Source organism: Oncorhynchus clarkii, chromosome 2 (assembly GCF_045791955.1).
Source record: "Oncorhynchus clarkii lewisi isolate Uvic-CL-2024 chromosome 2, UVic_Ocla_1.0, whole genome shotgun sequence".
Classification (NCBI taxonomy): domain Eukaryota; kingdom Metazoa; phylum Chordata; class Actinopteri; order Salmoniformes; family Salmonidae; genus Oncorhynchus; species Oncorhynchus clarkii.
Genome location: NC_092148.1, coordinates 36,294,676 through 36,308,119, shown reverse-complemented (window position 1 = coordinate 36,308,119; position 13,444 = coordinate 36,294,676). Strand labels below are relative to the sequence as shown.

General features: G+C 40.3%; 1 long non-coding RNA gene across 2 annotated transcripts in view; it reads right to left on the bottom strand.

Moving 5' to 3' along the window:
* The window catches only part of LOC139367331 (uncharacterized), a 62,579-nt gene extending 61,266 nt beyond the window's left edge, over window positions 1-1,313 (bottom strand). For both annotated transcript variants that reach the window (XR_011626862.1, XR_011626863.1), the window contains exon 1: window positions 1,172-1,313. This is a non-coding gene — a long non-coding RNA (uncharacterized lncRNA). The remainder of the gene's footprint in view (window positions 1-1,171) is intronic.
* Between the last annotated feature and the right edge of the window lie 12,131 nt (window positions 1,314-13,444).

Below are 13,444 nucleotides of genomic sequence, written 5' to 3'. Positions count from 1 at the left end.
AGGATCTGAGGACCCATGCCAAATCTTTTCAGTCTCCTGAGGGGGAATAGGTCTTGTCATGCCCTCTTCACTACTGTCTTGGTATGCTTGGAACATGTTAGTTTGTTGGTGATGTGAACACCAAGGAATTTGAAGCTCTCAACTTGCTCCACTACAGCCCCATCGATGAGAATGGGGGCGTGCTCGGTCCTCCTTTTCCTATAGTCCACAATCATCTCCTTTGTCTTGATCACGCTGAGGGAGAGGTTGTTGTCCTGGCACCACATGGCCAGGTCTCTGAGCTCCTTCCTATAGGCTGTCTCGTTGTTGCCGGGGATCAGGCCTACCACTGTTGTGTCATCGGCAAACTTAATGATGGTGTTGGAGTCGTGACTGGCCATGCAGTCATGAATGAACAGGGAGTACAGGAGGGGACTGAGCATGCACCCCGAGGGGCACACATGTTGTGGGTCAGCTTGGCGAATATGTTGGGTGGCCCGTCAGGATGTCCAGTATCCAGTCATGTCATTGGAGGAGTGGGTGAGTGAGTGAGTGACTGACTGACTGACTGACTTTTACCACTCATGTCATTTTTTGGTGGCTATAAACAGCTAGATGCAGGTGTCATTTGGTTAGCTAGCAAGAACTTAAACAACTGTTATCTGTTAGCTAGCATATCTCTTTCGCTTTGGCAAATTCACTCTGGCTATCTAGCTAGCTACTCTGATTTCAAAGCAGAATATCTGAGGAATTTACGAACGCACAACACTCACTGAATATGACTGGTGTCAGTAAACGTAGGCAAAAAAAGTTATAGTTAGTCATGAACGCTCTAGATAACATGTAAACAGTCTAACCAACTCTGCTAGTGTGAGTAAAATTGTCAGAGTGAGGTGTTCTCTCATTTGTGTCTGGAAGTAGCTAGCTAGCAAGCTTGCCCAACTTTAACCAGTTAGCTTGGGTGCTTGGTTGGGACAAGCATACATTGGCAGGCAAGCTGCAGAAGGATGAGTAGGCTACAGTACAATTCCCAATCGTTTATCAGTGCAATTTTGATGGACAACTAGCTGAAAAAGTTTGAGAGGGTTTATCTAATGTTCCTTTGTTAGATTTCAGCACATCTTGCTCTGGCTAGCATTAATTATTGATCTTGTTGTTGTTGGTGTGCATAACTAAGGGAGAGAAAGCCTACCTGTTCATGGTTGTTTGACCAATAGGACTGTAAAGTTCCCAAATGCAAGAGACTCCTGTGGTATTTGTAGAAATCCGTTCAGCTGTATTTTGTGGCTTTTGGCGAAATGCATTCTAATAAGCTAAAATCCCGCTGTTGCAACTACCTGTAAACACACAGTCCAGTTCAAAGTGAATGATGGCAGGCCTGTGTGACAAATGGCTTGTTTGCATAAAGGTCTACTGTAGTTCTGATTGGCTATGGTGCAGTGGTCTGCGTGGACTCTGGTCCTGGACAAAATATATGTTTTTATTAGGTTTTATAATTTACTGCAATTTGTCCAAACACATTGCTATAGAATTTTCACAAATGCCTTAGTATACGTAAATCCCAAACATTCTAGGAATTTATGAAAATGTGAAAATGACCATATCCAAGTGCTCACTTGTCAGATTTTTTTTTTAAGTTTCATATTCTTCCTGTGAGTGTACTGTATATGAACATATTTTTAAAAGATTTCATGTTGCTAAGATGCTGCCAGTTCCACTTTAAAAGCCCATGCACACATAACTCAAACACACATAAAACATGCATACTGTTGTGTATAGATTGTCATGTTGAATGTGGTATAGTCTTAGGTTTTATTGGTCTCTGGTGTCTGCCTGTATTTCTCTCTCTGTCCCTCACAGCTCCCCACGATCTCAGAGACTATGTCTAAAGTAGGACCCATGAATCGCTAAAAGTGCAAACATGTAGTTAAGTCTAAATATGTCTGCGTGCATTTACGTGGGCGACACGTTTTATTACAAGAAAAAAAAATGAAAGCATGGATTTGGGGAAAATGCCTGTTTTCCAGAAAAGGGTAATGACAGACCGCTCAGCTAGAAGAGGTGGGAGCTGTCACCCGTGTCGCACGCCAACCTCAGCCAGGCACCATCCGAGCCTGCCAAATCTTCTTGGTCAAATATATGAGCCACGTAACATTACTTCTTGGTCAGATATATGAGCCACGTAACATTACTTCTTGGTCAGATATATGAGCCACGCAACAAAGCTGTAACAAGCTTTTTTCTTAACATAAAATTATAGGCATTCAGAGGGGGATTGCTTGCATTGAAGCACTTGCGAAGGGTGCCTTTTTGGGGGGACTCATACCATTTGACTGCTCTACACTTTTGTCTTTCCTCTCTTACTATTCCAAGCTGGGAAATGGTATTTTTGCATATAGAGTGTGACAAATGGCTTGACTGCAACATTTAGCCTTTTTGTGCAGTATAGAGGAAAGGCAGGAGAAAAGAAATTGTGCATATGTTGGCATGGTATAGTACATGATGTGATGTGTGAGGTAAAACCTGTTTCCTGTGTCTTGCTGAGGGGGTTTGACACCCTACGTATGTGCTACATATCCCCACTGGATGGATAGGGGGACAAATAAATCAAAAATAAAAATGTATTTTCTTTTACCAAAGGTTTTTTTTTTCTTTGGCTTTTTGGGCCTTTTTGTGCAGCTTTTATAATTGGGCCTTGCTGCACATGTTGCAAGGCAGATCCTGACTGTGACAGATCTGGAAGTCCCTCAGGGGGGTTTGCCAGTTGTCATTGTACTCAGCGTAATACATTACAATCAAACACCAACCTTTGTCGGTTATGTTATTTAATGTATTCATCTTTTGACCTTGGCACCACAGGGTATTAGGTGCCGTTTTTAATCAATCAAAAGATGAAAATGGACTCATACAATACCATTCTTACCAGGAAGTAGCATGTCTCAGTAAATCATTGCTGGTTCATTTATAAATAGAACATTTGATTTAACTCACAAAGTTAACCATTTATTGTTTCCAACTTTACAAAAATAATTTAGGTAAAGCAGCATTCAATATGTGCTTCACTTTGTGAGTCTAGGTTGATATGAGTACTGTCATTCACCTGGCTACTGCTCTCATGAGTTTGTTAAAAGTGCTGGTTATTATGGTGAAGTTTACATTCTATGGGTGTGTCACTGCATGGTGGGAGGAGGATCGGAATGTGTACTTTCCATCAACCTACCAACACCAACCACACCCCCTGTCTATGTCCTCATATGACCCAATGACCTCACGTTGTCGTCTTCACAATCACCCATTTGCACGCTCGCACACACGTACGTACACACAAACACACACTAGCACACACAAGCACTAGCACAAACCCATCAAAGTCAAATGCTACAGACCTCACACCATGCCACAAGGGAACTCACACACACATGCACGCACACCCACCCACAACCTCTCTGGAAGAGTCACAATGTAACACACACCCACTGACCCCACAGCAGTTGTCCACGTCAGTCCAGCAGAAGTCATGTGAACTCTGAATCCAGTCCAGTGTAGGGGAGACTGGGGTTGGTTGTTGCACGGGTTGGTTGTTGTGTAATAAATGTCAAGATAAAAATGTGTGTCCTCCGTATGAGAGGTCATCCATGTGGTCAATTATAGGTCAAGATCACAAAACATTGAGAGGAATATTATCATCCCCATTGGAACAAAGTAAGTTAATGACGTTGAAAAGACGCCTAGAAGATGTTGAAAAGACGTCTATGTTTTACAAGTTTGGACAGCACAGTACAGCACAGCACAGTTAGTACAGAATACTGTAAAGTATACAGTACAGTGCAGTACAGTAGGACAAAGTACAGTACAGTACATTGCAGTACAGCGCGGTAAGGTACAGTTGAATTCAGTAGATTATAGTTACTATATATATATATATATATATATATATATATATATATATATATATATATATATATACCTTATATGCCCTATAAATCAAAAAGGCAGTAACTGCTCATTGCGTGGAACAGACAAAAATGGCTTTTATTTACCTTGGTTAAACAGTAACTTTATGCAGTTACTGCTAACATGACCCCCCATTTTCTCCAAAACACAATACAATATAGGCAGGATACTTGTCCACATGAGTAAGCATGCATACTCTGTAGCAAAAACGACATTAACTCATTTTCGACCAAATTAGCAGTTTTTTTGCTTTTTGCTTGGTAGAGCTTAGAGCATAGTAGAGTGCAGTACATTGTACTCTACCCTACAGTGCTGTACTCTACTCTACTGTGCAGTACTGAACTGAACTATACTCTACTTTACTGTATCATACTGTGCTTTACTGTACTATACTGTATTGAACTGAACTATACTCTACTTTACTGTACTCTACTCCACTCTACTCTACTGAATACACAGTACTTTTCTTTAATTTACTTTACTGAACTATACCATATACTGTGCTGTCCAAACTTGTGAAACATAGACATCTATAATTGATTCAGATTTGGTCTGGTCCGGACCTGCTTGTCAAAACTGTGAGTCATGCAACTCTGAGAGTCAGCCACATACATACACAAACACACACACACACACACACACACACACACACACACACACACACACACACACACACACACACACACACACACACACACACACACACACACACACACACACGTGCGCACACACCTGTTCCTGTTTGAAAAAGCATTCATTGTCCCCCCTCCAAAAGAAATATGGTTAACACTAATGTTTACAGATTTACTTTTTTCCACTTTATCAAAACATTTCATTTTCATCCAAATATCAGATGATTACTGTTTTTGTTTTATTAAGCATTTATATGTCTATTTTAGTGGCGTAAGAACGGCATCAAAGCAAATATGTTTAATTTATTTTGACTTATTTATTCTTTATTATGTTAGATATAAATGCTGTTCAATAAATAAAGGTTTTACTTTTTTCTCAAATAAAGGCTTTACTTTTTCAAAAACTTTGTAAATTGTTTAAATTGTTGCTTAAAAACAAATGGCAAACACTGTGACAACCAACCCCATACTTAAGTGATAATTCCCTCTAAAGCCGGTGTTTGGAGGACATATTGGCAGCGGTGTTGTTCGTCTCTACACACAATACCTTGATGACAAAGCGAAAATAGGTTTTTAAATGTTTGCAATGATACTCCAAATTGAGCTCAGGTGCATCCTGTTTCCATTGATCATCCTTGAGATTTTTCTACAGCTTGATTGGAGTCCACTTGTGGTCAATTCAATTGATTTAACATGATTTGGAAAGGCAAATACCTGTCTATATAAGGTTCCACAGTTGACAGTGCATGTCAGAGCAAAAACCAAGCGATGAGGTCAAAGGAATTGTCTGTCAAGGTTCGAGACAGGATTGTGTCGAGCCACAGATCTGGGGAAGGGTACCAAAACATTTTTGCAGTATTGAAGGTCCCCAAGAACACAGTGGCCTCCATCATTCTTAAATGGAAGAATTTAGGAACCACCAAGACTCTTCCTAGAGCTGACCGCCCGGCCAAACTGAGCATTCGGGGGAGAAGGACCTTGGTCAGGAAGGTGACCAAGAACCCAATGGTCACTCTGACAGAGCTCTAGAGTTCCTCCGTTGAGATAGGAGAACCTTCCAGAAGGACAATCTCCGCAGCACTCCACCAATCAGGTCTTTATGGTAGAGTGGCCAGACGGAAGCCACTCCTCATTAAAAGGCGCATGACAGCCCGCTTGGAGTTTTCCAAAAGGTACCTAAAGACGCTCAGACCATGAGAAACAAAATTCTCTGGTCTGATGAAACCAAGATTCAACTGTTTAGCCTGAAGCCAAGTATCACGTCTGGAGGAAACCTGGCACCATCCCTACGGTGAAGCATGGTGGTGGCAGCATCATCCTTTGGGGATGTTTCTCAGCTAAAGGGACTGGGAGACTAGTCAGGATCGAGGAAAGAGGAACAGATCAATGTACAGAGAGATCATTGATGAAAACCTGCTCCAGAGTGCTCAGGACCTCAGACTGGAGTGAAGGTTCACCATCCAACAGGACAATGACCCTTAGCCCACAGCCAAGACAATGCAGGAGTGACTTTGGGACAAGTCTCTGAATGTCCTTGAACCCGATCGAACATCTCTGGAGAGATACAGGTGTGCCAAGCTTGTAGCGTCTTACCCAAGAAGACTCAAGGCTATACTCCCTGCCAAATGTGCTTCAACAAAGTATTGAGTAAAGGGTCTGAATACGTATGTAAATGTAATATTTCATTTTTTTGTTTTTTTTATAAATTTGCAAAAATGTCTCAAAACCTCTTTTTGCTCTGTAATTACGGGGTATTGTGTGTAGATTGATGAGGGGCGGAAAACAATTGAATCAATTTTAGAATAAGTCTATAACGTAACAAAATGTGGAAAAGTCAATTAGTCTGAATACTTTCCGAATACACTGTATCCATAAAAAGGATGCTGATTCATGATTTCGACTGGCTGAGTAAAGCTGTCTGCCTGTCTGTCTCATCCCGACTCCCGACACGTTCATTACTATGTGACAGCTGGAGAATGATTTTGAATATTGAAGCAAGGTTGCAAATGTCGGAGAGACAGACAGCAAGGTTTATGCAAATGTCCACTGTCAAAAACGAAATGTTAGTCTAAAGAAATGTGAGATAATGTCTAGATGCTTTTTATAATGGAGGTCAAGTTCATAAATTGCCTGGCTGGGCTGATGAGACAATGGGTTGCACAGTCAGATGAAACAGAGTAAATAAGCATTTTAACATCAAAGATTTAGTCGGTGGTAACTTGTGGAATAGACAGGGGATGGGGCTGGTTGTCTTAAGTTGACAGAATGTGTTTAATGGCTTATAACTCGATATTGGAATTATATATGAGGATTTAAAGGGTCCCTATTTCAACCTCAGATCTTCTTCTCCTAATATTGAAAATAGTCTTGTAAGATATACTGGTACTGAAAACTACACTAATTAGTCAAAAGTGTGACAACCAACTCCCCTATGTGTATGTGCCCGAAAATAATATTTCTACAAGGCCACTATTTTAATGCATGGGCAAATTAAGCCATTCTATGAATTAGTGCATACATTATAACACAATGCATATGATATTTATCTCATGAGGCTAAAAATGTGGACACTACACAACACTTGACGAAAATGGTATTTTAAACTTGCCATATTTGGGCCAATTGGCACCCCTCCATTGGCATCGTTTTCTCGCTTCTGTGGAAACCAATGACCCAGTGCACAGATAGAGCCCTTGTGGGGCAGAGGCTCTGACCTTTAAATAGGACCTGAGTTAAAAGTCCTATCAGCACCTGATCGTTATGGCTGCTATTTAAAAGCACTGACAATAACATCATTGGCCATTAACAGTGGTATCCCGGAAAGCATCCAAATCTACCTTACAAGATATGTCCGCCAACAGTGCAAAACTAAGTCCCATATTGGTTTTTCATATACAGTGCATTCGGAAAGTATTCAGACCCTTTGACTTTTTCCACATTTTGTTACATTACAGCCTTATTCTAAAATAGATTACATTTAAAAAATCCTCATCAATCTACACACAATACTCCATGATGACCAAGTGAAAACAGGATTTTCAATTTTCTTGCTAATTTATTAAAAAAAATTAAACTCAAATAACTTATTTACATAAGTATTCAGACCCTTTGCCATGAGACTCGAAAATTGAGCTCAGGTGCATCCTGTTTCCACTGATCATCCTTGAGATGTTCCTACAACTTGATTGGAGTCCACCTGTGGTAAATTCAATTGATTGGACATGATTTGGAAAGACACACACCTGTCTATAAAAGGTCCCACAGTTGAAAGTGAATTCACAGCAAACGGGGGAGAAGGTTCACCTTCCAACAGGACAAAGACCCTAAGCACACAGTCAAGACAATGCAGGAGTGGCTTCGGGACAAGTCTCTGAATGTCCTTGAGTGGCCCAGACAGAGCCCGGACTTGAACCCGATCAAACATCTCTGGAGAGACCTGAAAATAGCTGTGCAGCAACGCTCTCATCCAACCTGACAGAGCTTGAGAGGATCTGCAGAGAAGAATGGGAGAAACTCCCCAAATACAGGTGTGGCAAGCTTGTAGCGTCATACCCAAGAAGACAAGGCTGTAATCACTGCTAAAGGTGCTTCAACAAAGTACTGAGTAAAGGGTCTGAATACTTATGTAAATGTGATATTATATTTTTTATTTTTAATACATTTGTAAAAATGTCTAAATTCCCTTTATTGATTTGTCATTTTGGGGTATTGTGTGTAGATTGATGAGGGAACAAAACAATATAATCAATTTTAGAATAAGTGTAATAAGTTTTAGAATAATGTAACAAACTGTTGAAAATGTGAAGGGATCTGAATAGTTTCCGAATGCACCTGTACAATTACAAAAGATTCCAGGTGGCACCTACATTTTACGATCAGACTGATTTACTTTCTTTAAGAAGTTGCTATGGAATGGTTGGTGTCATACAGCATTTCACTACAGTCATAGAGTTTAAGCCTTTTTTGGCCAGTCCCTCGAGGGTCACAACTAAGTGCATAGCAGTGGGAACTATGGTGACTACAGCCACAACATTCAGTGGGACCACAGCTCCTCCTACTGGTCCCGAGGTTAACTCACTCTGGGAAAAAACGAAGGATTTACCTTTAGAACCTTAATTGATTTAATTGATGACACACGTAGCAGGTTTAACCCCATCATATGAATGCTGTAAAGAAGTATTCTCTGTTGCTGTGACCAGTTTGGTTAAGGTGTTTGGTCTGCTCCAGAACCAGAGTCAATGTTTTAGTTGGACAGATTTATCAGTGCAATGTCGCGACATGCAATGGAACACTGGCAAATAACCAGAACTCATTGAAAACCACTGTTATATTGTTTCACTCCAATCATGGCCCTTACAGTGGCTAAAGAAAAAAGTATGTACAATAAGATATTGTCATATCTAAGGACAGCATGGCAACAAAGCTCTCTTGGGAGTTGGCTGACAATACTACAAAGACAGAGCCATGATGAGAAACACAAAGCCTTCATTCAGTCTCTAAGAAGAAACATACATAAAACGTCAACTCCAGACAGATAATATGGTTGGTGTGAATTCTGTATGTATATAAGATAACTAATAAGAACCATGATGGCAGACTTTTCGGTGGGCTTGTGAGAAAACGAGCAGCAACTGGAGGAGAGTCGAATCCCAATGATATGAGTGAGTTTACAGTCCAGACAGGGAGATCCGAGGGATAAAGGATGGGGGGGGGGGGGGGGGGGTAATTGTCCAGAGATCCTGTGTATGTGGGGGTCGTCTGCAGGATTTTGGAGTATGAACACACTTTCATCAGCAGGTAATCCAGCACAGGCTAGAGTTTCGTCCAAATAACTGACAAACCATTCACACAGATACAGTGAAGCTTTGCTTCAGTTTCACAGAGGAGAGAGCAGAGAGAGCACAAAGAGAGAGCGAGAATAAGAGATACAGTTGAAGTCGGAAGTTTACATACACCTTAGCCAAATACATTTAAACTCCGTTTTTCACAATTCCTGACATTTAATCATCGTAAAAATTCCCTGTCTTAGGTCAGTTTATCACCACTTTATTTTAAGAATGTGAAATTTCATAATAATAGTAGAGAGAATGATTTATTTCAGCTTTTATTTCTTTCATGACATTCCCAGTAGGTCAGAAGTTTGCATACACTCAATTAGTACTTGGTAGCATTGCCTTTATATTGTTTAACTTGGGTCAAATGTTTCAGGTAGCATTCTACAACCTTCCCACAATAAGTTGGGTGAATTTTAGCCCATTCCTCCTGACAGAGCTGGTGTAACTGAGTCAGGTTTGTAGGCCTCCTTACTAACACACGCTTTTTCAGTTCTGCCCACACATTTTCTATAACTTCTATAACTGATGTCTTGAGATGTTGCTTCAATATATCCACATAATTTTATTTCCTCATGAAGCCATCTAGTTTGTGAAGTGCACCAGTCCCTCCTTCAGCAAAGCACCCCCACGACATGATGTTGCCACCCCCGTGCTTCACAGTTGGGATAGTGTTCTTCGGCTTGCAAGCCTCCCCCTTTTTCCTCCAAACATAACGATGGTCATCAGGGCCAAACACTTCTATTTTTGTTTCATCAGACCAGGGGACATTTCTCCAAACAGTACAATCTTTGTCCCCGTGTGCAGTTGCAACCATAGTCTGGCTTTTTTGTGTGGCGGTTTTGCTGCAGTGGCTTCTTCCTTGCTGAGTGGCCTTTCAGGTTATGTCGAAATAGGACTCTTTTACTTTGGATATAGATTATTTTGTACCTGTTTCCTCCAGCATCTTCACAAGGTCCTTTGCTGTTGTTCTGGGATTGATTTGCACTTTTCACACCAAAGTACGTTCATCTCTAGGAGACAGTACGTGTCTCCTTCCTGAGCAGTATGACGGCTGCGTGGTCCCATGGTGTTTATACTTGCGTACTATTGTTTGTACAGATGAACGTTGTACCTTCAGGCGTTTGGAATTTTTTCTGATTTCTTTTGATTTTCCCATAATGTCAAGCAAAGAGGCACTGAGTTTGAAGGTAGGCCTTGAAATACATCCACAGGTACACCTCCAATTGACTCAAATTATGTCAATTAGCCTATCATAAGCTTCTAAAGCTATTACATCATTTTCTGGAATTTTCCAAGCTGTTTAAAGGCACAGTCAATTTAGAGTTTGTAAACTTCTGACCCACTGGAATTGTGATGCAGTGAATTATAAGTGAAATAATCTGTCTGTAAACAATTGTTTGAAAAATTACTTGTGTCATGCACAAAGTAGATGTCCTAACCGACTTGCCAAAACTATAGTTTGTTACCAAGAAATTTGCGGAGTGGTTGAAAGTTTTAATGACTCCAACCTAAGTGTATGTAAACTTCTGACTTCAATTGAATATTCAATCAAATTTCCCTAAATCTCATGAAATCCACATAAGAACTTATTTGGCATGAGTTTGTTAGTACAGATCAAGTGTCTAACATTTGTTCTTCAAGTTGGGCCCATTATCCTTGAAAAGCAGAAATCTTTTCTCAAACAGACTTATTCTCAATCTTTCCAGTCGAACATGGGGTGACCAATGTGTTATACACCATAGATGGGTTAACTTGCATCTTCTCAAGGCTAAATTCCTCAGTGTGCAGTATCGCATCAATAATTTTTCAACAACCTTGAAATGTTCCCTTTCAGAGCTATTTCTTCCACTAACAGCCTCTATAATTTGCCAGAGCAGATCGCTGCAGTTCCCTTATCAAGTGTCTGGAGAGAAACGGCAAACATGAAAGGAAAACTGAATGATCGGAAAATGATTTGACATTTCTGAACTTGTCAAAGTTTTCCCCCATTTTTTTCCCCATTTGTCTAAAATCATGTGGGACATACATAACATAACCACCTGCAAGTCAAGAGGTCTTGTTGTGTCATCTGCTCCGTCTCATGATCTCATGATTCAACCTCATCCTCAGTGTGACTCAGGTTCAAATCATGGTAAACATCTGGGTTGGTGTTAACTTTTTGGTTCATGAGGAAAATACAACATTTCCAAATATATTCATTTCTAATATTAAAAAAGGGTTTAGTAGAGGCCTCTTGTTTGCCAGTGAAAGTGTTTAGACAGTGAATAGAATAAAGGTCTGACTACCTCATTCATTCATTACATTCTACAGTCAGATTCCACACGTTTAGTGAAACACTAGATAGACATAGTTTGAAATAAAGGTTTAATGTACAGTTTCCCCAAAATATGTAACATAGATAAAGTAAATACTAAACTAAGGGTTCGATTCAATCCGTAGAGCGGAAGATCTGTGTTGTAAGCGCAGTTGACATTTAAAAGTCATTTCCGATTGAGCCAACATATGCAGAGTTTATCGTGAATGCAGTCTCCGCGGTAAAGGTGCCTTTAAATGTCAATCGGGCTGCAACAGCAGATCTTCCACGCTACCGATTGAATCTAGCTCTAAATGTAAAGTAAATTACTTGTATTAAGGCAGAAGTTGACTCGGGTTGAATTGTAGGTGGGTTTGGAGTTTCAGTTATGGCTAGACACCACCTTCTCACGGATCTAGTTACACGCTGCCCTTCTGCAAGATGGTATCTAGAATGGGGCTGACCAATTGTGCTATTTTGTGTGGTTATTTTGCGCTGGTATGAACTTTTCTTCTACATAATGTTTCCGGCATCATTTCATATGACCGAAAAGAGCTTCTGGATATCAGAACAGTGATCACTAACCTCGATTTGGATGGGGATTTCTACTTCAATGAGTCGGCAGCGAAGGACACACTCCTCATCCCGGACCAGGCCCGAATTCCCCTCTATAACGGAGCCTCTTCCTTTTTCGAGGTTGGCGTGCAGCATACCTGACGAGACTACACTGGAGAGTGGATAAACTGCCTCTACCCTCCGTTCTATTGGAGAACGTGCACTGGGCGAAAATAGTTAATATCAGGGGATATCTTTATCTTCAGTGCATTTGGAAAATATTCAGACCCTTAACTTTTTCCACATTTTCTTACGTGGATTAAATAAAAACATTTTCCTCATCAATCTACACACAGTACCCCATAATGACTAAGCAAAAATCGGTTTTTCAAAATGTTTGCAAATGTATAATGAAATAAAAATATATATACACAACTGTTCAAAAGTTTGGGGTCACTTAGAAATGTCCTTGTTTTGAAAGAAAAGCACATTTTTCTGTCCATTAAAATAACGTCAAAATTATCAGAAATACAGTGTAGACATTGTTAATGTTGTAAATGACTATTGTAGCTGGAAACGGACAATTTCTTTTATGGAATATCTACATAGGCGTACACAGGCCCATTATCAGCAACCATCACTCCCGTTTTCCAATGGCACGTTGTGTTAGCTAATCCAAGTTTATCATTTTAAAAGGCTAATTGATCATTAGAAACCCCTTTTGCAATTATGTTAGCCTAGCTTAAAACTGTTGTTCTGATTAAAGAAGCAATACAACTGGACTTCTTTAGACTAGTTGAGTATCTGGAGCATCAGCATTTGTGGGTTCGATTACACGCTCAAAATGGCCAGAAACAAAGAACTTTCTTCTGAAACTCATCAGTCAATTCTTGTTCTGAGAAATTAAGGCTATTCCATGTGATAAACTGCCAAGAAACTGAAAATCTCGTACAATGCTGTGTATTACTCCGGGATCGTGGCCTTGCAAAGAAAAAGCCATGTCTCAGACTGGTCAATAAGAAGAAAAGATTAAGATGGGCAAAAGAACAGACACTGGACAGAGGAACTCTGCCTAGAAGGCCAGCATCCCGGAGTCGCCTCTTCACTGTTGACATTGAGACGGGTGTTTTGCGGGTACTATCTAATTAAGCTGCCAGTTGAGGACTTGTGAGGTCTCCAATTTCTCAAAGTAGACA